Below are 26,064 nucleotides of genomic sequence, written 5' to 3'. Positions count from 1 at the left end.
AGCCACTTTACAGTTTTGATTTTCTTGGAACTGGAAATTGCAAGTCAAACCCAGACAGCTAATAGTTTCTGAGAAACTGAACCTAAATGTGATGTAGGCAGATTATCTCACTAGGAGACCAACCAAAGATCTCAAATGTGAGCTACCTTTAGGGTGCCTAAAACCCAGGTGCAATTTTGTGGCTTGGACTCTTTCACTAAAATCCATATTTTAAAGTAGCACTAACAGGTGGATTAAAATTTGTAAAGCTTTGCACCCCTGAGAGAGTTCTTCCTAGTCACTTGCTGTTTAAATCCTTTTTTCTTTTTTTTTGTGTTTGCCCCCATGCGAAGGAGGCTTTCTGCTTCAAAAAATCTGGTTACACAGAGTTTCATAACCAACATTTGCTAGTCTCCTGGCTTTACTCAGACATTTATTATCTCTATGAGTGTGACCTTGATCCATCCCAAACTCTGCCATCTCCATTATAGCCTCTCACATCTCTTTGAGTTTTTTCACCTTCTCCTTGTGCAAGCATATCACCTTTTTACTTTGGATAAGGTCTTTCAGAAAAAGTAGCCCTTAATTGTATTTCTTTCAGATATTTTTAAGTCCTCTCCACCACTTTGAATAATTAGCTAGTGACCATGAGCAGAACAACTGCACAGGCTTATTTTATTAATGGTACAATAGGTATTTAGGATGGATGAAGGGTAGGCTGATGGACTACCCTTTTTTTTGTTGGGCATGAGCTGTATACATTGTTTTCCCACTTGATGCTAATTTACAGTAACAGAACAATAGCAGAAATAAAGAAATGCAGAGGCTGTAAAGTAACTGTGATTGATTAGGAAAAGACAGTAAAATCAGCAAGAGGATTTAGAAGACCTAATAACAAATATTATCCTTTTCATTTGTTTTGGGGATCATTTGAGGATATTGCTTGCTTGAGGATAAAATGGTTTGTGTGAGATTCTGCTGTTGAAGCAGGACTCCTCAGCATCCAGGGACATTTTCTGGATATTATTGCTGAGCATTTCTTATTTGTGTTGGTGGGGAGTTGGTTCCAGGTCCTGGCTTTTTCTGTTCACTTAGGTGCTTTGTATCTCCTTGAAGCTTGTGGCCGTGGCACAAGCAGAAGAGACTCCAGAGAACTGCAAAACCTGTGTGCATGCAAGGCATGCCCCGTGTGTCCATACCCTCAGCAGGACAAGCAAGACCTGTGGTTTGGATCTGGCTCACTTTTGATTCACCTTGTTCACCTTTGAGCTCACTTTTGGTGGTCTGGCTTAGAGACATGATTGTGAGAAAGGATTGTGACATGCCTCTTTAGTGCTACATGCTCCAGGGTTTCTGCTGACCAGGGACATTAGCAGCAGAGCCAGTGGCTGTGTGTCACTAAACTCTGTGTTCTGAACTCTTGAGCTCTGGCTATATGCACAGAGCTTTGAAACATGGCATAGATGAGTTCTCTTACCTTTGAAACTTGTAGCATGGTTTCTTCCATGGAACAGGGTATCAGAAAGCGGTATGGGATTATTTTACAGCAAATAGGTCATTGTGTAGTGTATATATGGAAGAACTACATTTTTTGAAGGTGATTTTACTTTGTTTTCAAACTGGACTTTAAACTCAGATAATGTTTGTGGAAGAGTGAAAATATAGGAAAAAAAAGCTTTTGTAGTTTTCTATGTAATACATATCTGGGTAAAATAAATAAGTTTGCTCGTGGTAGGAGAAATTTGAACCAAAGAAGTGGGAGTAGAGGAATTGTGATTTTCTGTTCTAGTGTCTTTCCTCATTTTGATTTGTCTTTGCAATTTATATGAAATGATGTATCTGAAGCATTACTGACATGAAGTGGAGATGAATCCAGTGATCTGTGTGCCACAGCAAGATATTCTCTCCTGGCTGAAAGTTTTCTGTGAAAGCCTGTCATTGAAGACATTGGCTTTCTTAGCACTTCAACATCATGGATGTTGATTTTGACCATTCCCATACACCATTGATGAAAGCACTCTCTAAGGATTTTCCTCAAGATAGTTACATAAATATGGTTCTCTCATTTAAAAAAAAAAAATCTTTAAGCAAAATGAGAAAAAAAAATTGAACATAAGTATATAAAGGCGAGTATCATGGTACTTTAAACTGTAGGGTTACCAAGTTTCTCTTAGATGCTGGATGAGAATGATTTTATTGCAGTTGTGCCAGCTGCCATTGAATGAAAAGGGAGGTTGGAGTTTTGGGCCTTATAACTAAAGCAGAAATAAGCTGTACCTTGTTCAGTCTGGGTTAAAATATTTTTAAAAAGGAATCAGGAGTAACAGCAAAACAAGGGTTTGTTATGTTTTCTGGAGCTCCTTTTCCTTGGATTTCAGTGGCTGTCTGGAGTAACTGTGGTCTCGGTTTGCTGCCAAAAAGAACACCTGCTAATAGATTTAAGACAGAAGATGAGGAGAAGATAAATACTAAGCCCTTGTAGTCATATATGTAGGTTAAGAATTTGGGGGTGGAACTTGCTGAAGTTAGAACAAAAGTAAGCCAGAATGTGATGTTAGTGCATTAGATGAGTTTTTATCAGGGGCTATGTGGATGATACATGAATAGTGTGGGATGCTCTCTCTCCCACTTATTCTCAGAGGGAGATGAAAAACCAGAATGACAAAAGAAATTATGAAGTAAATAATAAAGGGATTAAAGGAGTCTGTAGTCATTTAGACAGGTTAGTGATACAGAGTCCTACAGGCAAGCAGAATTTAGAAATTCTTGAAGATATTTATCAATTGAAGAGCAAATAGATCTGAAATTTAAGGACTTTTTCATGGAAAGCATCTATTTCTAGAAGTGTTTCTTTCCAAGGACATAGAGAGAGTTTTATATTTGAGAGTCTGGCTTTTCTCAATTTATTCCATTTATAGCTATCTTGCTAAAGGTGAAATATCCTTGTAAACATTGCTTTGCTATTATAAATGAAGGTGCTCCCACGCTCCCCTGAGTCTACCAGCTGTCACTGCCCAGCTCTGGATAAGTGGCCTCCAGGGTGACCTTGTGTCCAGGCCTCCTGCCTTCCTGGATGCCCTGAGAGCCTCCTGTCTGGCAGCCCTCCATGCTTTGGGCCTGCATGGGCGTGTGGAGTCCTGCGCGTGCTGCAGCTGCCGGGCTGGCACCTGCTGGCTGCCCTGCACGAGAGACGGTGGCACAGGAGTCAGCTCCTGAGGGTGGCCCTCAAGCTAAACTGAAACGGCCTGGGTGGTTGCCACAGCAACTGCTGGGGAGAGGAAATGTGTTATCCCCCTCCAAACTGTTCTACAGGACAGCTTTTAAAATGCAGAGTATGTACTTCCATGGATCTTAAGCTGTGTAAATCTTTGTGCAAGACACCATGTCCTGGGTCTGTACGAACCATAGAAGAAGGCACTATAGGTTCAGTATTAATTTACATTTTTATTCCAATAGTTTATTAAGTTCACAGTGAAACAGGTCAAGAATATTGGGTGCCATTCAGTCCTTGAAGATCACCACAAATCTGCATCAAAAAGCTTACACTGGAGGTCTTAAAGTAACTTCGAAGGGAAAGCCAGTCTTATTCTCATCAACAGATGGCAAATCAGAATTGTGAGTAAGAACTGTCCACCTTCAGTTTGGCATTGATACCATTCTCCCACCTTAAACTCCTCCTAGTTGTTCAGGAACATAAGACTGAATTTATATTGCTTAATTAAAAAGGGCCAGGGATTGATCCAAGTCCAAATGGCTCTGGCTGGCTCATGTCCACACCGCTTACAGTTTCCACCCTCCCTGGCAGATTAGCTTGGAGAGAGCTCACTGAGGTGGTGCCTGGGTCTTGAGGAAGAGTGTGGATGACTAGGGCTCTAGCACTTTAATTTAACAATCTGAACACAACCAAAGAGGATCAGAAAAAGCCTTTCACTCCCAGTAAGGAAAGTTAAGGCAAGCTCTGCTTGTAGAGGTTTACTTGTGCTCCCAGCTGCAGAGAGGAACTGTACCTGGACTAATAACAGCACAACACTGTCCTGGACCAGCTAAGGGGTTATTAAAGCTTCTATAAAGTGGATGAATCCCAGCTTCATCCTTTGAGGAAGGAGCACCTAGAAAGGGGCTTCCTATGGGCCCTGGTTGACCTTGTGCAAAGCTGGTGGAGGAAGGAGAGCAGAGATACCTGCTTGAGAGCAAGTCTGGCAGCTCGGCAGCAGAGACCTGAGTCTGCAGGGAGTGAATCATAGCGAGTTTCTGAGGAGGATGAACCAGGCAGGAAGGGAAGCTCAATCTTGCCAGGGAAAGGAACATATCTCCTCCTTTTTCTCTCTTTCACAACAAAAAGATGGAGTTCCAGGGTAAGGAAGAGCTGAAGGACAGGAAATTTCCTCTGTCTCTGGATAAAATCTGTTTTTTTTTCTTCTGCTTCACTGTCTTGTACTTCCTTTCCTTCTCCCTGACCTTATTTGGAATCATCCCTTCATTTGTGTGAGCATGTGCAACAAAACTTGTCAGCACTTTCAGTCATCCCAGTAACCTGTTGTTTTACTGCACACCCACTTTCTATTTTCTGAGCTACATGGGCATCAACCTGCATTGTTGCTGCACATAATTCTTGATCTTCCTTTAATTTAAGGATATATATTTCTCCCTACATGGCTACCAGTTGCTCTGTTCCCTTATATAGTTGTGAGATGAGTAAAGAAATAGTTTTTTTTTCTGATTATTGATGCTTTAAATATGTTGGCAGACTAAATCTGGTCACAGTCCATGAATTTAAAGGGTCTGGCTTATAGTCTGACAGTATGGTCCAGAATACTTGTGTGTTTTTCTTAAAGTAATGAAAATTAGACCGCATAAAGCAGTTTGCATATGGTTTTTGGTTGGGTGGTTTTTCTTTTAACAATTTTAGGGAAAATCAGTTTGTGACACTTGGAGTCCTTTGATTCTTCTCTGTGAGGATGCACAGGGTATATTTACTCTTGCATTTAATGCTAAATATGAAAAGATTGAATGTAAGCAGTAAAATCTTCTTTTCTCATGTATCCCTTGAAGACCCCTTAAGGTGACTGTTCCTTTACAAGTTGAATATCTGAAAAAACCCATGTATCACTGCTTAATTTGGGGCTAAGAAGGGTGTTGCATTTAGCAGAGAATTTTATGTTTCCATTGCTCACAATAAAAATAGTTATGAAAAGCTCTTATGATGGGACACAATTATGTTTTGCATTAAAATAAGGCACAGTGGGGGGCTGTATTCAGCCTGTTAGCTTGTTAGAAAAAGCTGTAATTTCTGAAGCTGTTCTAAACACCCTGAATTTGGAAGTCAAGTCAAATCTTCTAAGCCAGTGAAGTCTTCTTAGAAATAGAGAAATGAAAGACTTTCAGTATAAATACTTCTCAGTGTACTAGGCACCTTGGAAACTGTTTCTTCTGTTAGTAGAACATTACTGTAGCATGGCTAGGAATTTTTGTATGGCTTGGCAATTAAGACAATTTGGGCCAAACTAACTGACTAACTAACTCTAAGAGTGAAAGTACCTTATTTTCAGTCCTACTTATAGGCTGGAGAAATTAAATTTTTTGGTGTCTCTGTATTTATAGCGCTTTTCCCTTTTGTCATGCTAATTGAAAGCACCATCTTTAATCCTTGTTCTAGGAAGTTTCTTGCTATTTGCTTTACATGGCAGTGCTCCACTGTCATATTCCGGTCATCAAAAACCTCCGAAGATGTGTTTCACAGGAGGAAAAAGGGAGCATTCTCTCCATGGCCAGAACATGGCACCATTCTTGCGGTGGTAAATGATCTTTGCTCTCACAAAAGAAAAAAAATTTTTTTTTTTTGCCTTGGCACATTGTTTTGTGCTTTTAAAAATCTAACTAGATTTAAATACTCAAATCCTTTCTTGGTAATCCACCACTCCATGACTTTTCTAAGGAAAGGTCCCTGTTTCTGTGCAAGACAACAATTTTCTTGTACAGATTAAATAGTTCTGTCCTTAATGTACTATTACTTGAATGATTACTTGAATAATTCTTACATCATCAGGTTCAGTCCGCTTCATCTTCTTGTAATTTTATCTTACAGTGACTAATTTGCAGAACAAGCATGCCTTCCCCTGTTTGCACACAAGGGCATTAACTAATCTAGTTAACAAACTAATCTAGGTCTAGAGAAAACAAATAGAACAAGCAGCAAATGAACAGCAAGACTGAACAGCAATTCATGTTCCATGTGAACATGGTTCTCTTGGGTTTTCCTGTAGAGAGAATGGAGCTTTTTCTCAGAATCCCAAAGTTCTTGGTTTTGTCATTGCTCAGTTAGGTACAGGCAATGGTGAAAACCAGAACAACCTGGAGGTTACACAAATAGATTTCAGAAGTCTCAATTTGTCTTCAATGAAGGACCTCGAAGCAAATTTATTAAATGAAAGGCTGACTTGGCAGGAAGTTCTAATCCTTTTGAAAAATACTTCTAAAAAAAGGAATATCAGAGAATGAAAATTCAAACTGCCTACATTGCAGTATACAAATTAGTAAGCGAGTCACCTGGTAGTCTCCTTGTCCCTGGTACATGGCACTAATGTTTTCTCTCTCAGGGGTATGTACAGTGCCCTAAGTCCCCGATAGAGTGCTACCATCTAAAAAAAGTTTTGTTTGTTTGTTTGTTTGTTTTGGTTTTCTTTATTTGGGTTTTGCTTGTTTGGGGTTTTTTTTGTTGGTGCTTTTAAAAAATTTTTAATCCAGCACAGAAAGATCTGGCTAGTATAGTATAGAAATATGTGACATTGGTAGGTCTTAGCAGTACTTTTTGAAGAACAGTTCTACAAATATTCATTCTTTTGAGGTTTGATACAGTGGTGAGTAGACAGAGCTTCTGAAAGAGCACTGGTGGAAAGGCCAGTATGTAAAATGTTGCCCAGTAGACTGCAATAATCATTATTAAGAAATAAAGCTCCATCACTGAAACGAAATATAGCAATTCTTGCTTTAATTTCATAGATATTTACCCAGGAGGTCAAAAAAGCCAAACAACTGTAATACCTAAACGTGGTACCCTCTGCAAGTCTGTGCTAAGCCTTTTGAACTGAGAATACAATCAAACAGGCAGCTGGGGTAGTGAAACTGTTTTCTGGGGTGTTTATAGGAACCAATTACATGCAATTTGTTTAAATTAGTGGTGAGCAGTTCTACATTAACTATTGTCTTAGTGCTAGTAAGTAGGAGTGTCTGGAATGTGGCACTTTGCATACTCAACTCGTATCTGCACTTTCCACACATCCAATGCTTTCATAGCAAGAGGATGGAGCTGAATCTTTTCAGCTCAGATATTTTTACAAGCTCTTATATTTTTCTGTTTTGTTCTGGGCAAATTGTTACCACTCTTGCTACAAGATAATTAATTAGCTGTTACTCCTATATTTCCTGTAATAACCCTATTAAAAGGCACCATTTCAGTCAGAATATCCCATGGTTAATGACTGGGCAGATTGTTCTTGCCCCTAGATGCAGTTACCTAATTAGAGATTATCCTGTTACACAGCACTTTAAGCTGTATTTCCTTTTCTTAGCCCACAGAGAACATAGAATCACAGAACAGTTGGGGTTGGAAGGGACCTCTGGAGATCATCTAACTCCCCTGCTAAAACAGGGTCTTTTAGAGTGGATTGCCCGGATCATGTCCAGTCAGGTTTTGAATAGCTCCAGAGATGGAGACATGAGCATGGGAAAATTATTTTTGTCAGTGCCATGACCTCTACTGCAGTCCATCTACTTATTCTCCTTCTTCTGCTTTTGTCTCTGTCCCCATCCTCCTTTCAAACAAATTTATTAGAGAAAGAGTGGAAAATCCTGCTTTACAGCACTGAGGGGGGAGATTTTTCCACCTGGGGATGGGATTTGTAGCAAAGTTTCCTCACCACTCTCTCTGCTTCTGTGAGTACAGCACAAAGCTGCTGTCAGTTCACATCCTTTGCTGTAGTGCAGAGCCTCAGCAGCACTGTGTGTTTCCCTGTATTTTAAACTGTAATGGGTTTAAAGAAGTCTGAGAGCTTGGACACTTGTGCTCTGCTCCATAAGAGAGCTCATGGTTTTGCTCCTGTTTTCCTTTAGTGCCAAGAGGAAGTAACCAGAGACAGCTTTCAGCACCTTAGTGGCAGTGACCATCTTTTGAGCATGGTGTGTGGCCCTGTCACCTGATGAGTTTCAGTGTGGAGATAGTTCCTAACAGGAGAAGCCTTTTCCTTAGGAGCCAAGAGGTTTTGAACTTTGAGTTTATGGTACTCTGGGGGAAATACTGCCCTTCTGAGAACAAGATCCACTCAGAACAAGTAAGGGTGTGTTTGAATGACAGATGGGGAGGGAAAAGGCTCCTGAAGTTTCTCTAGAGAGAGCACAAGATCTGCTCACTGTGCCGTCCAGCCTGTATGCAGAGGGATTTGTGTGAGTGGAATAGAGGGAGGAAAGAACAAAGCCAGTAAATCCACTGGTAGGCAGACGTTCAGCAAAGGAGCTTCACATTTTGTGGCTGAGAATCAAAATTTTGGGGTCTTATTACTGGAAGTTCTCTTCTTCAAAATGGGATAAAAAGAACTTGTTACATTATAAAGAGCCCTTCTTCTCTTCTGTATACTATACTGACAGTATTCCTCTGACTGTATATTCCTCTTCCTTCCTGCTCTTCCCTGCTCATGGCTACCATGAGACTGTTTATACTTAATAAAGGACATTTTTTTTTAGTTCTTTTTTTGGTACTTTTTCATCATGCATTTCAGTTGTGTCCACTCAACTTTGCTCCACTTTTGGCAATACTGTAACGAAAGTTTAAGAAGATAATGTCTAAACAGAAGCCAATTAGTCATATTTATGATGGATGCACAAATAGCTCTTAGAGAACAATTTTGGTACCCTGATATTTCATGGTTTGGCATGTACAAAAAAGCACAAAGGATTTTTCAGTGGATGCTGATTCAATTAGATTTTGGGCTTTTGCAGGCAATTTTTAGTTGAAAGATTCTAGTGATAATCTGATAAATAGGTTAATACATTACACAAATTCTCATTCTGCTGTTAACAGATCTCAAAATGTTCTTAAAGGTATGGTGTAATGTTAGTGGCGGGATAAGACTCATGACCTAGTTGTTGTATTATGGAATATCAACTGTGTTATGAAAATTTCCATTTGTTTGGGAGCTTTCAGCTTCAGACCAAAGGTCTTTTAAATAACTGTGAACACTTCCTTGACTTGGATGAGTCTTGGGGAGAAAATTTCCCTATGATTATTTAATGAATAGGATCTATTTAGTTACCAAGAATATGAAGTAGAAGATGCCACTTGCCTATTTTGTTTTTGTATTTGTATTACCATTCAGTTTCTTAACCAGCCTTTCCCAACTGTCTAGTTTTATCAGTGCCTTTCAGTATGTTGAGAGCTCAGTCATTCAAAAATCATATTAAGTCAATAATAGCAGGCTCAAGGCCTCTCTATGTCTCAAACTTTAGTTAATGAAGATGCTTACTACAAGTTCACTGTTTTTGAGATGAATTGTTCTTTCAAATAATCCAGTTATTTGATTTATCCTTGAGAAGCTAAGAAATGATTGTATCTGAGCAAATTCTATTCTATTCTATTCTATTCTATTCTATTCTATTCTATTCTATTCTATTCTATTCTATTCTATTCTATTCTATTCTATTCATTACTATTTTAACCAATGATTTTTTTATTTACATAAATGGGAAAAGTCCTCAGTAGGAGATAAGGAAAGTATTTCATCTTAGCAAAGTCTTTTAAAAGCTAGAAATTACTCACTATTTACTCTAGCTAACCTTGATCCTATGTAAATTTCTATGTTATTTTTCATCAGTCTTTGTAAATGTTCCAGAGGTAACAGGAAGGTAATGCTTCATTTGTCTTATCAGTGGCTGGTTCTCTCTTATAAACTAAGTAGGTCAGAGTACCTATTGGAGTGGAGGGACTAGAGTTGTGGTCATATATCTCTTCACTTTCAGAACCAAAACTGAAAACCTATCTTGCTTGGAATACTTTTTCAGGGATAAAAATAATTTAGAAAAACATCGTCATACAATTAAAATAGAGTTTTAGATGATCACTGTTCTTCATCCCAGCACCCCACAGTACTTACTGCTTTCTGTCCAAATTCAGGTTCTCCCAAATGCAGTGACAAAAGGTAAGATTTTATTATTGAGTCTTCTGCTTTGGCAGAGTGTTGCCATGGTCATGAAAAAAAAGCACAAAAATTACATGCTGACTGTGCCAGATACATCTGAAGAAAATCCCTGTACAATAATGTGCACTCATTCAAGTTGTGCTATTCATATGGTAAGGCTGAGATTATACTTTATTTCTGCACTTGGCATGCCAAGGACAAAGTAGTGCTTAGCTCATTCTCTACCTCATCTTCCTGCAGAGTGGCTGGCACAAACTTATTTCTTCTATTCTGGGCATAGAGAGATGTCCAGGAGGTTGATTCTTGACAAGGTGGGAAAAGCCATGTCTCTGCTGTTTCTGCAGCAGCCAGAAGGCGAGAGGCAGAGCCATGGGCTGCAGGATGCAGAATAATACTGCATTTCTTCCAGTTAGAACAAATCCATCTCTGGTGTCACATGGAGTGCTGCAGTTTTGCTGATTAAAAAAGCACCTAATTCACAGATTCCTAATGGCATGTGGGATACAACTGCAAAGCCAGTACTCTGCTTTAATATGGATAGGAATTAGAGTTGACAACTCAGCCTAATTTTTTGTAATATTTTTCGAAGTGTTATTAGACACTTTCTGCTCCTCATTCATTTGTTCCTGTGCTGTAATGGTGAGTTCTATTTAAATGGCAATTAAAGTTTCCTGTTTCTCTCATTTCCTCTGCTCAGTTGACAATGTACACCACTGTGAAATGTTGCAGAAGTTAAAAGAACAAGTTACAGGATGTTGTTTAAAATATTTGACAAATAGTGACTTCTAATGACCTCTACTTGTGGGTTTAAGCTGGTAAATGAATGGTGAGGGATTTTAGTGTCTTTCAGAATTTGAGCTGTAATTCACATGTCGCTAACATACAATATTTACACAAGTGAAAGCAATATTACCTGTTGTACTGCACTCTGAGCATCTGTTCAAAGATGGATATGGTTGATATCCAAATGACTTGAACACAGCACGTGCAATGTGGGCAGAAAGACTGGTGTGTATTTTCAGCTGTTTATGTTGAGTGAGGGCAACTTTGGAAATCAACAAAGTGAGGGAACAAAGGACACTTCCTGCCTGTTGCAGAGTTGGGATCACTCCTTTTTCTAGTATTTCTGGTAATTTTTTTTTCAGATCAGTTCCTTGACCATGATTATGACACAAAGCTAATGCATGGGCATGTGATGTAAATAAACATCCTCATTGCAGACATGTGTTCCTTGTCTGGATGGCTGAGATGGCAGTGGGAGAACAAAGAAAAGAAGTCATGCCCCAGTTCCTTTGGCTGCAACCTTCCCTCTTTGAGCACATGAAAGAAAATTGCCCAGGAGTCATAAGCATGTCTCCATCTGATGTAGGCACAGTGTTGACAATTCTCCTGTGTTTAAGCTGCTGGATCTGCAGCAAGATATCAACAGCCTCAGGAGAAAAATTAGCCACACCCTCACCATAGAGAGTGTCTCTGCTGATGAAAAGCGAAAGGGTTTCTTTCACATCAGTAATGCTGTGGAGATTTTCTTCTGTCACAACATCACTTACTTCCTAGAAGGACTGCCACATAATATAATATCTGAAACAAGTGCATTGCCTATTTTTTCTGTATGAATAGAAGTAATCAAAAGTGCTCGGGAATATTTTCCAACTGTAGTGATTTTAAGGAGAAAAGGGTAGAAATTTTTGGCAGGTTTCTTTGATCATTCCAAGCATTTTGATATTTTTGAGAGGGGAGGGGAGAAAGTGTAAAGGGAATTAGTGCTATAGAAACTATAAGATGTGTAGTAGTTTTCCTCCCCCCACCCTTTATAATTAGGACCATTTAAATGCATTCATTAAGTGATGTGCTGAAGGCTCTGAGAGAACAGGACGTGCACCAGGAGCTTTGTATTCCTTTAGTTACTATGCAGGTTTTTTTCAGTTGCACTATAGAAAATACAGCCAATAAAAATTAATTGCTTTAATTTATTGTATCCATCCCTGGTTCATAAATTATTATGCAGGTGCTATTTATTAAGTCCAAAATTTCTGTGGGCTAAAGTAGTCTTATTAACCTCTGCTTAGAAATAAGAAAAGGACTTTAAAAACATAATGATTTAACATTTTTGTATAATACTCTTTCTAAGAGCACAAACTTATTTTTCAGTGGCTTAGCCTTAAAACCATTCTTTACTCACTAGCTTTAATACTCTGGCATTCAGATATCTGAAAAAAATGCAAATACCTCCCAGGGATATGAGGCAAGTTAAACCTAGTGTGTGTAAGCATAGTGCTTGTTTTCAGCTTTTGTTGCTGCTTGATGATATTTGTCAATACATCATTAAAACAAACAAATAAATTAAAATTCATTAAAAGGAGCTACAAAATCAAGCATTCAAATGTTAGGTCTAATTGACTTTAGAAAGCTGTAATGCTTCCACTACCTCAGCAGGATTAAATCCTGTAGTTTAGAAGGGTGTTGTACCAGGGAGGAGTAAGAGGCCTGGATGTAAAGCAACCTTGGGTGTGTAGAGTGGTCAACTTTCTTCTTAACTGATCTCCATTGTAAGAATTTTGTTCTAGCAGAGCTTTAATTACTTGACTGCCTATAGGTTATTTTCTTTGTCTTCACTGCCTGAGCATGGAGTTTTCCTTAGCTCTGGAGCCGCACAGTAAGGACTGCCTCAAAGGCAGCTTGGGAAAGGGGTTAGGAGCAACCAGAGAGAAAATCCTCCTTACTCACCAATCAAAATCCTGGGCTGAAGCAAGCACAGCACAGCCAGAGATTTCAGCTGCTAAATTCTAGTAAGTCTATTAGAGAAACACAGTCTGAGGTTTTCTGTGGTGCTTTTACAGGCGTCTGGATGCACTAGACCTTTTCAGAGGATTGACTGAGAGTTTTTTTAAATATGGGCAAGATGTTTCCAGACAGCTCAAGCTGACAATAATAAGTCTCAGGAGGACTTATTAGCTCAGGTGTGATTAGAAATCAAGCTGTCTCTGTGTACTTGTGCTGCACTGTGGCCAAGTGAATAATGTTTCCTATTACGTGGTGCACTGAAGAGTGCAATACATAAACATCCAAGTGGCTACCACCAAAGCTGTCTAGATCTTCTGAAACTGGTGCTCATCTGGAACTAAAAAACCCCTGATGCCATCTTTTCACTGGTGTGAGCTTAACTTTCCACATGCAGAATGTAACTAATGTAGGTGCCAGTTCCTTACCAGGAGTTCAGTGTCCAAACCCTTTTCAGGGTTGAGGGCTGCCATCTGCTTAACAACAGAGGCTCTGAGGACTTTGAGAAGAGAAATGGTTGCAGTTGCGGTTTGAATTTACAGCTTCTCTTTCAAAGTGACAAAAGGATGCAGGATTCATAGTTCATTTCTTCCCAGATTTTCTTTGTTTTTCTATTGTTTCCTGCTTTATCACTTACATGTCAACATTACCAGGCACAGTATTTTCTTAGTGGCAAAACTTTATGCTCTGTTTTTATGAACTAAAGCATAAAGTTTCACCACAAAGAGAATGAACTATGGTGACCACGTTATTTAGAGCTATAAGAGAATAATAAAAAATGAAAGGTGCCGTTTCACTGCAGAAGCAAATGGATCTAATTTATGACACTGGGAATGGCTTATTAGTTTGTGCTTTCTAACCCTTAATAGGAAGTCTTTCTGGAAGGCTTATTTTTATCATAGAATCATAGAGTCGTAGAATCATAGAGTTATAGAATATGCTGAGTTGGAAGGGACCCTTCAGGATTGAGTCCAGCTCCTGGCCCTGCACAGCACCATCCCACAGGGACACACCATGTGCCTGAGAGTGTTGTCCAAACACCTTTTGAGTGCTGATGCTGTGACCACTTCCCTGAGGAGCCTGTTCCAGTGCCCAACCACTTTCTGAGTGAAAAAGCTCTCTCTGATATCCAACCTAAATCTTCCCTGACTCAGCTTCATGCCATTTCCTGGAGTCCTGTGGCTGGCTATGAGAGTAAAGAGATCTGTACCCACCCCTCTGCTTCCCTTCCTGAGGAAGTTGTGGGCTGCACTGAGGTCTCCCCTCAGTCTCCTCCAGGCTGAACAGATTGAAGAGACCTCCGCTGCTCTTGTAAGGCATCTTCTCCAGAGCTTTCACCATCCCTTTGGATACTGTCTGATAGCTTAGTACCTAATTGCTTGGTGCTTGTCAAATGTACGTAAGCACCTATGTATCAAAGCAGTGGGAGAAAATCAGTGTAACCACAGCAATGTTTCCCTTTGTGCACTTTCTGAAATGAGGCCTCTCTTTTTTTCCTCTCTTGTGCTTTTCAGAAGTGTTACGCAAACACACCCAGGACATTATATGCAAGTCCTGAAATTAAATCTGATTTTTTTTTTTTTTAATTACTGCTTTTAAAAATGGCTTCAGTGCTCAGATATTTCACTTTGAGCAAAATACAGCATTCAAAATTCTGCCTGAATTATTGTAAAGAAAATGTAACCAATTTGATACAGCTTTTCCCATGGTAGCATTTGGCAGTTTGCACAATGCACATTTATGGAAGAAAGAATACATGCCTCTGGAACCACAGGAGAAGGGAAAGGAGAGCTTTTAGTTTTGCCTCACACATGGATGTATATTGTTTTGTGTTGCTTCCCTATTGTTTTTTATTTTTTGTCTTCACTGTCAGAGCGCTGAGCTTTGCCTGAGCACTGGAGCTGTGTGGCAGGGACGTGTGCTGGAGAGTCTGCTCCTTGGGCTGTGGGTGCCAGGAAGGCACTGAGGAAGGGGGAGTGAAGGTGAGATGAAGGCAGGAGGTTTGATCTTAGAAACCAGGTGGTTTTGACTTTTGCTGGAAGATTCTGATTGTTGCGAGGGCTCTGAGACTGGGAAAATGGCTCAAGTGGTCTGACTCATGTTTGGATAGAAAGACCTGATGCAGGTTTGGGAAGGGGGTGGTAGGTTGGAAAGGCATTGTCATATGCAGTAGCTGGGCAGGTAAAGAGGCTGATTGGGTCCTTCCTCTCATATTGAAAGTGTTTGTTTTTCCTTACTTTGACTTCACTGGGGAGAAGGCATGGGTGGGGTGGTCTCGTGTGGCTGCTGGGTGAAAGGGGCCAAGCTGTGAGCAGAGACTGCCACATGAAATGGACATTTGGCAGCCCCAGTCACAGTCTGAAACACAGCATTTGTCATTCAGGCTTTCCCAATTAAAGGTGAAACAGCAGCATGTCAGACCCAAATTCTTCTGCAGGGTCAGAAAGCGTGACCTCAACTCTCCTACCTCAGTCCTCCTGCAATGCCCAGTTTCCAGTGTCAGGAAATATGTCCCAGCCAGTCTGGCAAACATGAAAATCCTGTCTCATTTCACCATAGCTCTTACACTCTAGCCTGGATGGCAATTGTGGTTTTGGCCTTGTGACACCAGCTGTGTAGGTGAGCCAGAGCAGGTCTCCCCTCTGTGCCTAGATCTGTGACATCCTGGCTCCCTTCCTGTATCGTGATCTCAGCAGTTTGAACTCAGGCTAAGGGCATGTAGGGGATATATGAAACTGCCCCTGAGAATTACTTCCAAAAGCTTTGATTAACCAGTTTGGAGGTTTATCTTCTAGATATTTTCTGGGAAAGTGGGTGGAAGAAGAGGACTAACTGTGGGGAAGTGTTCTATTTCATTCTCTGGCTGCTTAAATAAAGATGAAGCTGGCAAATTCTTTTTTCACTCCTATTACTGTTTTTCTCTTTTTGCTCATAACTCCCAAGCAATGTGAAATAAAATGTTACAGTTTCAAAAGAAAATTGGATTAAACTCACTTGGAGGGAGGGAAGGAAGAAGAAAACAGGCTTTTATATTTTGACAGAATTCAATCCAGACTTTAAAAAAATAAAATGAATAATTTTGCAATATTTTGCAAGACTGTGTTTTCTAAAGACACAGCTAATCAGATATGCATGCAAATTTAACACGGGTTGCCAACTCTCATGAATTTTTTTTTCCTTTCTTTTTTTCTTTTTCTTTTTTTTTTGCTACAATTATGCGGCGTAAAAATTGGCCTCTTGTGAGAAGTTGCTGACAGCTCAGCAGTTCTGCTTCAGTGCTGGCTGCAGAGGGTGGGATGGCTGCCAGTGCAGGAAAGTGGAAGATGGCTTTGGACTGGCATGCAGGATGCTTCCAGTGGAGGCAGGTGTTGCATATCCTGCACCAGTTTCTGCTGTCCCTGGAGTGACAACCTGTGTGGCAAAGCAAGCAGCCTGCTGCATCTCCTCACCCATCCTTCCCCATTACACAGGGTGAAGTGAGGGAAAGAGAAGCAAAGCAGAAAGTGTAGCAGGTGCCCAGAATCTCTGTATTTCCCCATTTTACGCTCTATTTGCATGTAATCAGATCCCAGAGAAAAAGGTGAGGTGAAGAAAGAAGTAAGAACAGTTTGGAAATAATATTTGTAATAATATTAATTTTGCTTGTGGGCTATAATCTTGGCGATGCTATGTGTGTGTATAGATATACACACCCCTGTATAATTTGATAAAATTTGCAACTTGAAAGAAAGTGGGAGGCAATAAAGCATTTTAGAGTATTTCTCCATTACTGTGATATTTAAGTGCTGAAGAAGAAGCTACATTTTTATTAATTTGGTCCCTATTTATTTGAATTTTGTACAAAATACCCAATTACCACTTCTAAATATCAGTCTATTGATATTAAAAATCTTATGCACAAGTTTATTGCATAAGAGAGATATGGTGCAGTTAATTTTTCTGTTATATTCTCACGTATGCTCTTGTTTAGTTCAAGACAAGAACAAATCTTAGTTATCCAGTATTAATACCTGTGGTAAGTTCTGATGAATGGCTATGTAAGGCAACAAAGTCTGTACAGAGATTTGGTCAATACAGTGCTTTGGTTTGTGCCAAACAGTGGCTGGAAGACAGACCTTCATGGCCTCACTGGTCTCATTAGAGGGTTCCACTTGTTTCCATAGTCAGACTGGGAAATCCAAATATGAAGAATTTAATGAGATTCCATGTGCCATCACCTGTGCACATGCAGAGCTTTATGGCAGAAGGTAGTTTTTATGGTGCTCTACAGCTTGATTATCCACTGGTGCCTGTGAGCACAATACCTGTACATGGTTTGACATGTCAAGAAATGCGATTAAAAGGTGAGCTTTCAGATTAGCTGTTCACAGGAATTGAAAGAGGGTGAACCTTATTGAATTTACACTTGTAAATGTGTGCAACATGTTAGACAGCCAGCTGAAATGAAAGATCTTGTTGATTTTTACCAGTCTGCAAATAAATGAGAGTGAGAGCTGGGTGCTAACCAACCTGGAGTAATGAATGCTGGGTGACTCCTTTGCTGCTCTGACAGTGAGGCCTCCTGTAGCTGTGCAGAGCTCAAATACCAAATCTGATCTGCCCATTGCACTCTTGTTTTGCACAGCTGTCAATTGCACGAGTCACGGGACGAGGGCCGGCAAGAGAAACAGTGCGTGGGCTGGACACGTGCCGCGCGGACCCGAAGCAGATTCGCTTTGTTGTTGCCATGTGGCAGTGTCACCTTCACCAGGATGACAAGCCCGCTCCCCGAGCCGGTGGGATGCAGGCTGGCTGTGCCTACAGTGCCTGTGGCACCGTGCTCTGCTCCAGGCTCCAGCCCACGTTCCGCCCAACCCGGAGCTGTGTGCCTCCCCAGCCTCTGCCTGATAGGGAACATCCCATTATGTGAGGCCTCTGGGGTGTTGCAGGGGAGCGCTGTCACATGTTGTAACTGAAATGGTGAGATTTGTTGCTCGAGCTATAATTCCCAAAGTGTGAATGTTTTGAAGCGCTAATTTTAACTTAAGGACCAAAGATTTGAAGACTATTTTTAACTTAAAGGCTTGATTCTCTGTGCTAGGAAACTAAAGATGGGTACAGTCAAAGGATGTTATAAATACAGCGTGCCTATTCTAACTCCTCGCTTTCTATTTTGATCACGTAATGAGTATTCAACCTGAGTGATTTGTATTGTAAGGGAATGTTGATTTCTTTTGCAAGTTATAATTGAAATTAAAAAGGGAGAGATGTAAAACCTCAGCTTTGGAGTAGATGAGTGGTTATATTATGGCTTGAAAAGGATAATGGTCCAGAAAAGCATGTCTGGTACTGCAGCCTTTGTGCATATTTTAGAGGGGTCTTTGAGGCCAGACAGCAAATCAAAGCTGATGAATACAAAATGGACCACTTATGTATTTGCTATGAAATCATTAATGTTTGACATTAAGTGTGTGTCACGTCAGGACTGTAGCTGGTATTTTTCACTTATGCATACAGAAGAGAAGCAGAATTATTTTAATTTCATGTCAAACACACCATACTTTTCATCTTTACAACTTTATAGTCCGATTTCAATTGTATATAGCCACTTGGATTTGTGCTCAAGGACAGAACAGAGCTCAGTGAAGCTGTTTTATCTCCTGCTGTAGGTAGCTTGAATCTTTTCAGAACATGGTTACTCATAGAAGTAGTTAAAAAAACCCCATTGTTTTTAATGATTATTAGGGAATAATAATGAAAAGTAAATACGGAATTCAGACTCATGAATGGACATACCACAGATCAGATGAGCTATGCTTGTAATCAGCAAAAGACACATTCAGTTTAAGCTTTGTCAAATTAACTTTTATTTTGAATTGTGAGTATTCAACTTGTGATATATTCTTGCAATGAGCAGCTTATTAAATATCTGTAGGAGAGGATGCAAATGCATGAAACATGCTTAAAAGAATTTTGAACAATGAATGCATTTATGGAAAACATGTTCTGTTCCTAGGCAATTCTTGTTGAGTAATAAGTGCTAAATTTGACTTAATTGCTGGCTATTATTATTCCTTACTGTTTCATGTGGTGAAACCATTGAAAATGACCCAGTTTTGTGAATTGAGGATTAAATGAAAAGACAGTGAAATAGCAAGGATGATTTATTTCATTTTGTTCTGAGAAAAGCTTTCTAATCCACTGTGTAAAAATGAGGTGAATTTAAAATACCTTGGTAAACCTTCTCTGAAGAACAGAAACTTTAATATATTGTAATGGTAGGAGATTAGATGGAGCAGTGCAGTCAGTATGTGCAACCAGCAGCGAGAGAGTGACTTTTGCTCTGGGACTTTTGCCCAGGACACCTCGTTTGATCCAGCTCTAGCTGGGCAGTGATCATTAGGTCTAACTAAGATAAGTCTGGTTGGACAGGCAGGGTAAAAGAATTAGGCTGTATTTAGGTAGTGAGTACATCTCCCAGTGCTTTGCTAGTTCTTTGATCTGTGGACATGGGCAGGTGTGGATGGGCATGTACAAGACACAGAAAAGCTGCAGTTGCATACAGCTCATTTACCATTTTCCTCCCATAGGAAGATGGCATTTATCAGTTATTGTACCTAAGCAAAGCACTGCATTTGTGGACTAAGGAAAGGTGATTGACCCCAATCTTATTGTTGCTCTTCTCAACATGAAATGCATGAAAGATTATTAATGTTTAATTATTAATGTGACATCCTAATAAACAAATATATTAATAATATAATTACAGCATATAAAATTATATACTATACATTATAATATTAGCCATGTAATCTTTTTTCCAAAATAGGAATTTTATATTGCCCAACAAACTTCAATTTCTCAGAAAGAGGCATATGTGTTGTTAGAGAAGATTGCAAGAAATGTGACTTGAAGGAAGGTGAACCCCATCTCTGGTGTTGATGCAATTAATGGATAAATGCTTTACTGTAGAAGATTCCATTCTACCAGAATGATGAAATTATTTGCCAAATCCTTACAATATTCAAACTATGAGACAGCTTGATGCTCAGTCATTGAGACCTTTAAAAATAGGGATTAGGGCCTTGAACCTGATATGGCATGGAAAATGCATATAATTCAAAACCAAATCTGATAATCAAGATGGGTATGGAGATGTGCTCCGTTAAGCTGTCTCACCTGCTATTCACTCTTCTGTAGAAATTAAGTTGCTGATCTGCAGCTGGGTGGTGATGGAAGTGCAGAGATTCTAGGGAAGTGCAAGCCTCACCAGTGAGAAGTAAATGACTCAGTTTCATTGTAGTAAGGCAAATCAAGCGAAGTCTACTGTCACCATTTCTCCAGACAGTCCAATATCCACTTCTTTGTGCTGCTGGTCTGTGTGTGTGTGCACACACATGCTCACACGCACATAAACATTCATATGTATTTATATGGGCATCATCTTCTCACAGCCAGTCTGGAGGGTAATGTAAAGAATTTAATGAGATTCTGTGTGCCATCACCTGTGCACATGTAGAGCTCTGTGGCAGAAGGTAGTTTTTATGGCGCTCTACAGCTTGATTATGCACTGGTGCCTGTGAGCACAATACCTGTACATGGTTTGACATGTCAAGAGGTGCAATTAAAAGGTGAGCTTTCAGATTAGCTGTTCATAGGAATTGAAAGAGGAGGGTGAGCCTTATTGAATTTACATTTATAAGTGTGTACAACTGCAGATTTGATAGAAATGAATTTAGTTATAATTAAAATGGTCTCTCTATAGCATTTTCTGTTCATGCAATTAGAAAAAGAAGGCTAACCTTTGTGTGAGTCTTTCTTGAAGAATGGCTTCCTTAGGGAGAAACTGAAATCCCTATTTTAACTCCCAGGCTTAATTACAGTTGCATAGTAGCCTACATGGCAGACCTCTCCTTTTTGTCTGCCTTTCTTCTTGCATTAATTGTTGGAAAAGATGTCTTCTTTATATGGTTAGGTGAAAAGTCATAGAACAGAGCAGCAGCCCTCCATAGCTGAGACAATTCTAGGAAACAAATGCATAGGATTACAATAAAGAGCTATCAGAAAGGCTGAAGCTCTGGTTTTGAGTTTTAAAAACCTGCGTTTTTCTTAAATGCAGGGATCTTGATGGGCAGTGTGCCATGATTTTGACTTTGATTTAATATAATCTGGAATAAGTAGTCTAAGTCAGAGGAGAGTCGTGACCGTTAGAGTAACACACAGCTGACATAAGCAAAGAGACCTTTCAGACTGTGGGTTGGAACCCTTAACCACAGATGAAATAATTTCTCTGTTAATGCCTTAACCTTACGTCCCTTACATGACTCGTATGAAAACTTGTCGCATACTAATATTTTAGATGCATTATGAAAATACTATTGTGTATTTCTTTTGCTTTAGTCATTAGAAAACATTGTTATGTAGCCAAGTTAAGTTCACAACAAGTCCTGTTTGCTTTTATATTAACAGAAGATTTTTTGGATTATTTTGTGAATAATTCTCTTTCCCATTTTCTCTTGCTGATTAAATTCTCTAAGAGACAGTGAAAATAATCAGCTCCTGAGAGAGTGAAAGAAACCAAGAGAGTCACACCTGCACACATGAAATCATCCATGGAAACTGCTTTAAAAATTGCTCACTAGAGGACAGGCTCAAAGACGTGAAAAATACTGTTGTTTTTTTTTTTTTTTTTTTTTTTTTAATAAATGAATGTGTAACTCAGGTGTGTTCATTTTTCTCTCTACTGAAGTTACAGATAATAAGGTACTTCTGACAGAAGGCAGTTCTGGTGCTGCAGAAGAGCTGCATTTACTACATCTGAGGGGGAGGTGAGATTCATAAGCTGTGATTCATGGTGTGACTCTTGGGGATGGTGCTGTGCAGGGCCGGGAGCTGGACTCGATGATCCTTGTGGGTGCCTTCCAACTCAGCTTAGTCTGTGATCCTGTGATTCTGTGATTACTGACTGGCACAGTGTGGAGGGGGAAGGACAAGGCCAATTAATTTTTTTTTTTTTTTTGGAGGGCTCCAAGTGCATGTGATGTGTATGTGGGCAATGAATATCAGGCCAGCTGCTGACTATAGGCACCACTGAGTGCTGAGCTCACAGGCTGCCCCTGGAAGTTATGCAGGCTCCATCCTTGGAGGTATTTTATGTATAGCTGGACAATGCCCTGAGAAACATGGCATGATCTTGGAGCTCACCCTGCTGTGTGGGGGAAGCTGGACCAGAAACCTTCTGAGTTCTGAGGTGCCTCCCAGTCCAGACTGTGCTGTGGTCCTGTTTAGTGGCTGGCACTGATTGCTGCTCAGCACAGTCCCCTCCCTGCGGGCAGCACCCTGTGTTCCCACAGCCAGGGGGGTTCTGCAGTGACAGCCTGGCACACAGCTTCAGCCATGGCACCACTGAGGGTGTGGAGCACAGCACCAGTCCAGTGTGAGTTTCAACTTAAATACAGACTCTTCCTTATAGGAAATGGTTGGTGTCGGCACTATGCTGCTGAGAGATGAGCTGGATTTTAGCATGACTTGGAAAAATCTCAGGATTTCCCAAAATGCTGCCAGAGTGTCATAGATCTGACAGGTCGTTTTTCCCAACAGTGCTGGAATATTATTTTCTACTTTTTTTTTTTTTTTTTTAATCACATTCTTAGTAATTGGAAACAGTAGGACACATTTTGTTCTTTATTTCATCTAGAAAACTCTCACGCATTGGTTACCACTGCATTATGTTAGTCAAATCTAACTGGTTGCACTTAGAACTTTTTTTAAATTATCAGGCATAGGTATTGTTCCCCATTGAGTTCATTTAAATTGTATTATATTTGAAATAAATATTCAGGAGTGGTTTTTCCACTTGGCTCTCAGATGAATATAAATATGGTTCTGTTGCAAAGTGTTCTTTGCCTCAGGCTCTGTTTTTTATAATGTTACACTTAAAATATAAATAATTCAACAGGTAGATATATCAATAGATGCTGACAGTTTTGGCCATCAGGCACAAAAAAAATAAAAAAAATATTTAAATAAGGCACTTCCAAGTGTGGGACTTTTTTTTTTTATTTATGCTTAGGGGTCAGGTGGCATTCAGGTGATAAGATTTCCTTCCTTTTATGAAATCCATTGAAATTTCTTTTTTTCACTTTACAGAGAACTCCTAAGTTCAGTTAAATTGTGCAAGAAGTATTTTGCCTTAATTTGCTTTAAAACATTGTCTACATATCAGATTCTATGAAGTAGCTACACCTCCATCATAGCTTATTTTTTGAATAACATGATGATGTACGTAATAGAATGAAAGCACTACTAACTTGAATACCAACAATTTTATATGAAAGCCTTTTATTTTTAGCACATAATAGTATTCTTCTGTGTTTAAATTCCTTTTTATTTCTTGCTACAGTGGTTTATCTTGAATAAGATATCCAGCCTCATACAGACAGGTTCAAAGCATATTTGTCAGCAGAAATCTTCCAGGCTAGTATTTAGATAATATGGATGCAGATAGCAACAGTTTGTCACACCATGTGTGCTCATTGGAAAATCAGATGTATTTGAAAATATAACATTAAACTGTTTAAAAGTATTGGGAAGTATAGATAGCAGTACCTTTGCATCTATGTCCACTTCAGTGGATATAGCTGAAGCATTAGGGGAGAGATCCTAAAGGATAAAGGGTTTTGAAAACTGGGTGATGTCTTCACATCTCAAGAAGGTGATCTGGAGAAGGTTCATTCTGTGCAGCATAGTCCTACATACAAAGTCTGCAGGAGTTTATAACAGATCCTTAACATTTCTCTGGATTTCACTTCAAGCTTGTGAACCATAAGTAATACACTAGATCTGGGGATTTGCATGTTGAATTGCAGGTCTGTAATCTGCTAATAGCTTTCACTTTGAGATTGGCAAAATATTTACAGAAATTGCCAATGTCTGCAAGAACACTTTGATTCTTTGCCATGGAAATATACTCAACGCAGCATGTTAGATTGTTTTGTTTGTTTTCATGGATTATTTGTTCACAGAAGTTAGGGAATATCAACCCAGTTTTGTAAGAAACTGAACTCTTACTGACATTCATAGGAGTAAAAGTCACTGAGTACTTTATAACACTCAGTATCTTGCAATATCACAGTTTATGTTGTTGGAATAAAATATGACAGGATAAGTTGAAGGGGATTTAAACAGTGTATGCCATTACCAGTTCTTGTGTTGGAAAGAGGAGTGGTGAGCAAAGCTTAATGCAATGAAGCCAAAGCTTGGTTTCAAGCACAGCTGTTAGTAGTTCTGATGATAAAGCTGTCCAAAGAATGGCAATTCTCACTGGCAAATACTTGCCTGCTTGTCAGAGACCTGCTGCTTGACTGAGTTGTCTAGCAGTGATCATGACCAGGCTGGAAAATGTTAGAATCGGGATCATCGCTGCATATGTTTCCTTTACAGATTCAGGAATTGGAATTTAAAGGATTGATATGGTGTTGTCATAGAAGCTAATCAGGGTGAGAAAGCCAGGGTTGGGAATACAATACGTAGGAGAAGTCCATGGTTTTAATTAGGTATAATTGCAATGTGATTTACTGTGTACTACAACTGGTACATGACATTCTCAAGCAATAACCAATATTTACAGTATCCTTCTGGGATGCTTATTTACTGGCTCCTTGAAGCTTGTGGATTTTTCTCAATATAAGTATTGTGTAATGTTGTAATAGCAGAATACCCGTTTAACAAGTTAACTAATAAAAGTTACATTTTATTTTTAAAATTTGAACACTCCATAAGTCAGACCATAATTTTGTAAATGTCTTTATCTGAATTGTGGGAGCCAAACACAGATCAAACACTAGAATTCTTAATTTTGCAGAGTGGAGTATTTTGGTATTTGAAATTTTTGAAGTTTTGAATCACAGCTTATGAATCTCACCTGAACAGCTGGATTTACTGTACTCTTCAGACACAGCTGTTCAGAAAATCCTTGTTAAAAAGCAGACAAAAAGCTGAATTACCGCCAATCCACTACTGTTAGTGTGGATTGTCATATGATTTGTACCAAATTTTCAAATTTAAACATCAGAAATCATGGTGGAGGTAACACGAAGGAAGGTAGCTGGCACAGCAGAGACAAAGTATTTTCCTGTTACGTCTGTAGATTTTCTATGGGGTTGGGATAAACAAAGCATCTCTCTTACATCCCTCACTACAATATGAGGAGGACACCTTTCTACTTCAGAGTGGTATTGAAAGGATAAATATGTGCTGGATGATGTGCTCAGAAGTGATGCAACATTTTGCTGTATTTATACCATGACTTTTGCAAAGTCTTATTTTTGATTGGGGTAGGATAGTGCCATTCTAATACAGACTAATTCTTACAAATATTAAAGTACATGGGTTTGGATACAGTTCTTTGAGGACTTCAGCTTCTTGGCTTCACACTAGAGTGTGCATATTAAAAAAAAAAAAAAAAAAAAAAAAGCCACAGCTGTGAAATAACTTGTGGCTGGGAACCACACTGATTGCTTGACAAGGAGGAAGAATGCCTCAGGGGTTTCTGTGCATCACATGTATGTTTTGTGAAATCTGTTTCTGGAACTACTGCTGTGCTATATTTCTGTGACTAAAGAAAGGTACAAGGAAAACATGACAGAAGTCAGCACTGCTATTGGAAGCCCACTGGAGTGTAAAGGATCAGAGTATTGTATAGATATCCCTATACCAATATCGTGTTATGAGTTATGGATCTCATTTTGGAGTAAAATGTGCCTACACGGGTCATTTAGCAACCTTAATCTCATTTTATAAAAGAGTAATTTATAAATGTCACGATCTCTGAAGAAATGAAATGGCTTTGTATACACTTTGTTTATACAGAGCTCACTCACAGCCAAAGCATTGCATGTATTGTAATTTATTAGTGTTGTGTTCATCATTCTCTCTAATTTAAAGCTCATAACTGAACATTGCCAACAGTCTTTACACGGAAAAGAAGGAAAGTCTGAAAATAGTACATATATAAATATATTTTTTTTCCAGTGCCTTCTTCCAGTTGTTTCAGGCTCTGAATGTCTCTAAATGTTTCTTCTCAAAGCTCATGCTATCTTAAAATTTGTTGACAGGTACAGCATATTTCAGGGGATTG

General features: G+C 39.3%; 1 protein-coding gene across 3 annotated transcripts in view; it reads left to right on the top strand.

Annotated features, from left to right (window-relative positions):
* Window positions 1–26,064, top strand: part of FGF14 (fibroblast growth factor 14) — a 382,414-nt gene that overhangs the window by 8,794 nt on the left and 347,556 nt on the right. The window lies entirely within an intron of this gene.

This window comes from Melospiza melodia, chromosome 2, assembly GCF_035770615.1.
Source record: "Melospiza melodia melodia isolate bMelMel2 chromosome 2, bMelMel2.pri, whole genome shotgun sequence".
Taxonomy (NCBI): domain Eukaryota; kingdom Metazoa; phylum Chordata; class Aves; order Passeriformes; family Passerellidae; genus Melospiza; species Melospiza melodia.
Note: the sequence above shows the minus strand (reverse complement) of the source record. Positions and strands in the feature narration are given on the sequence as shown.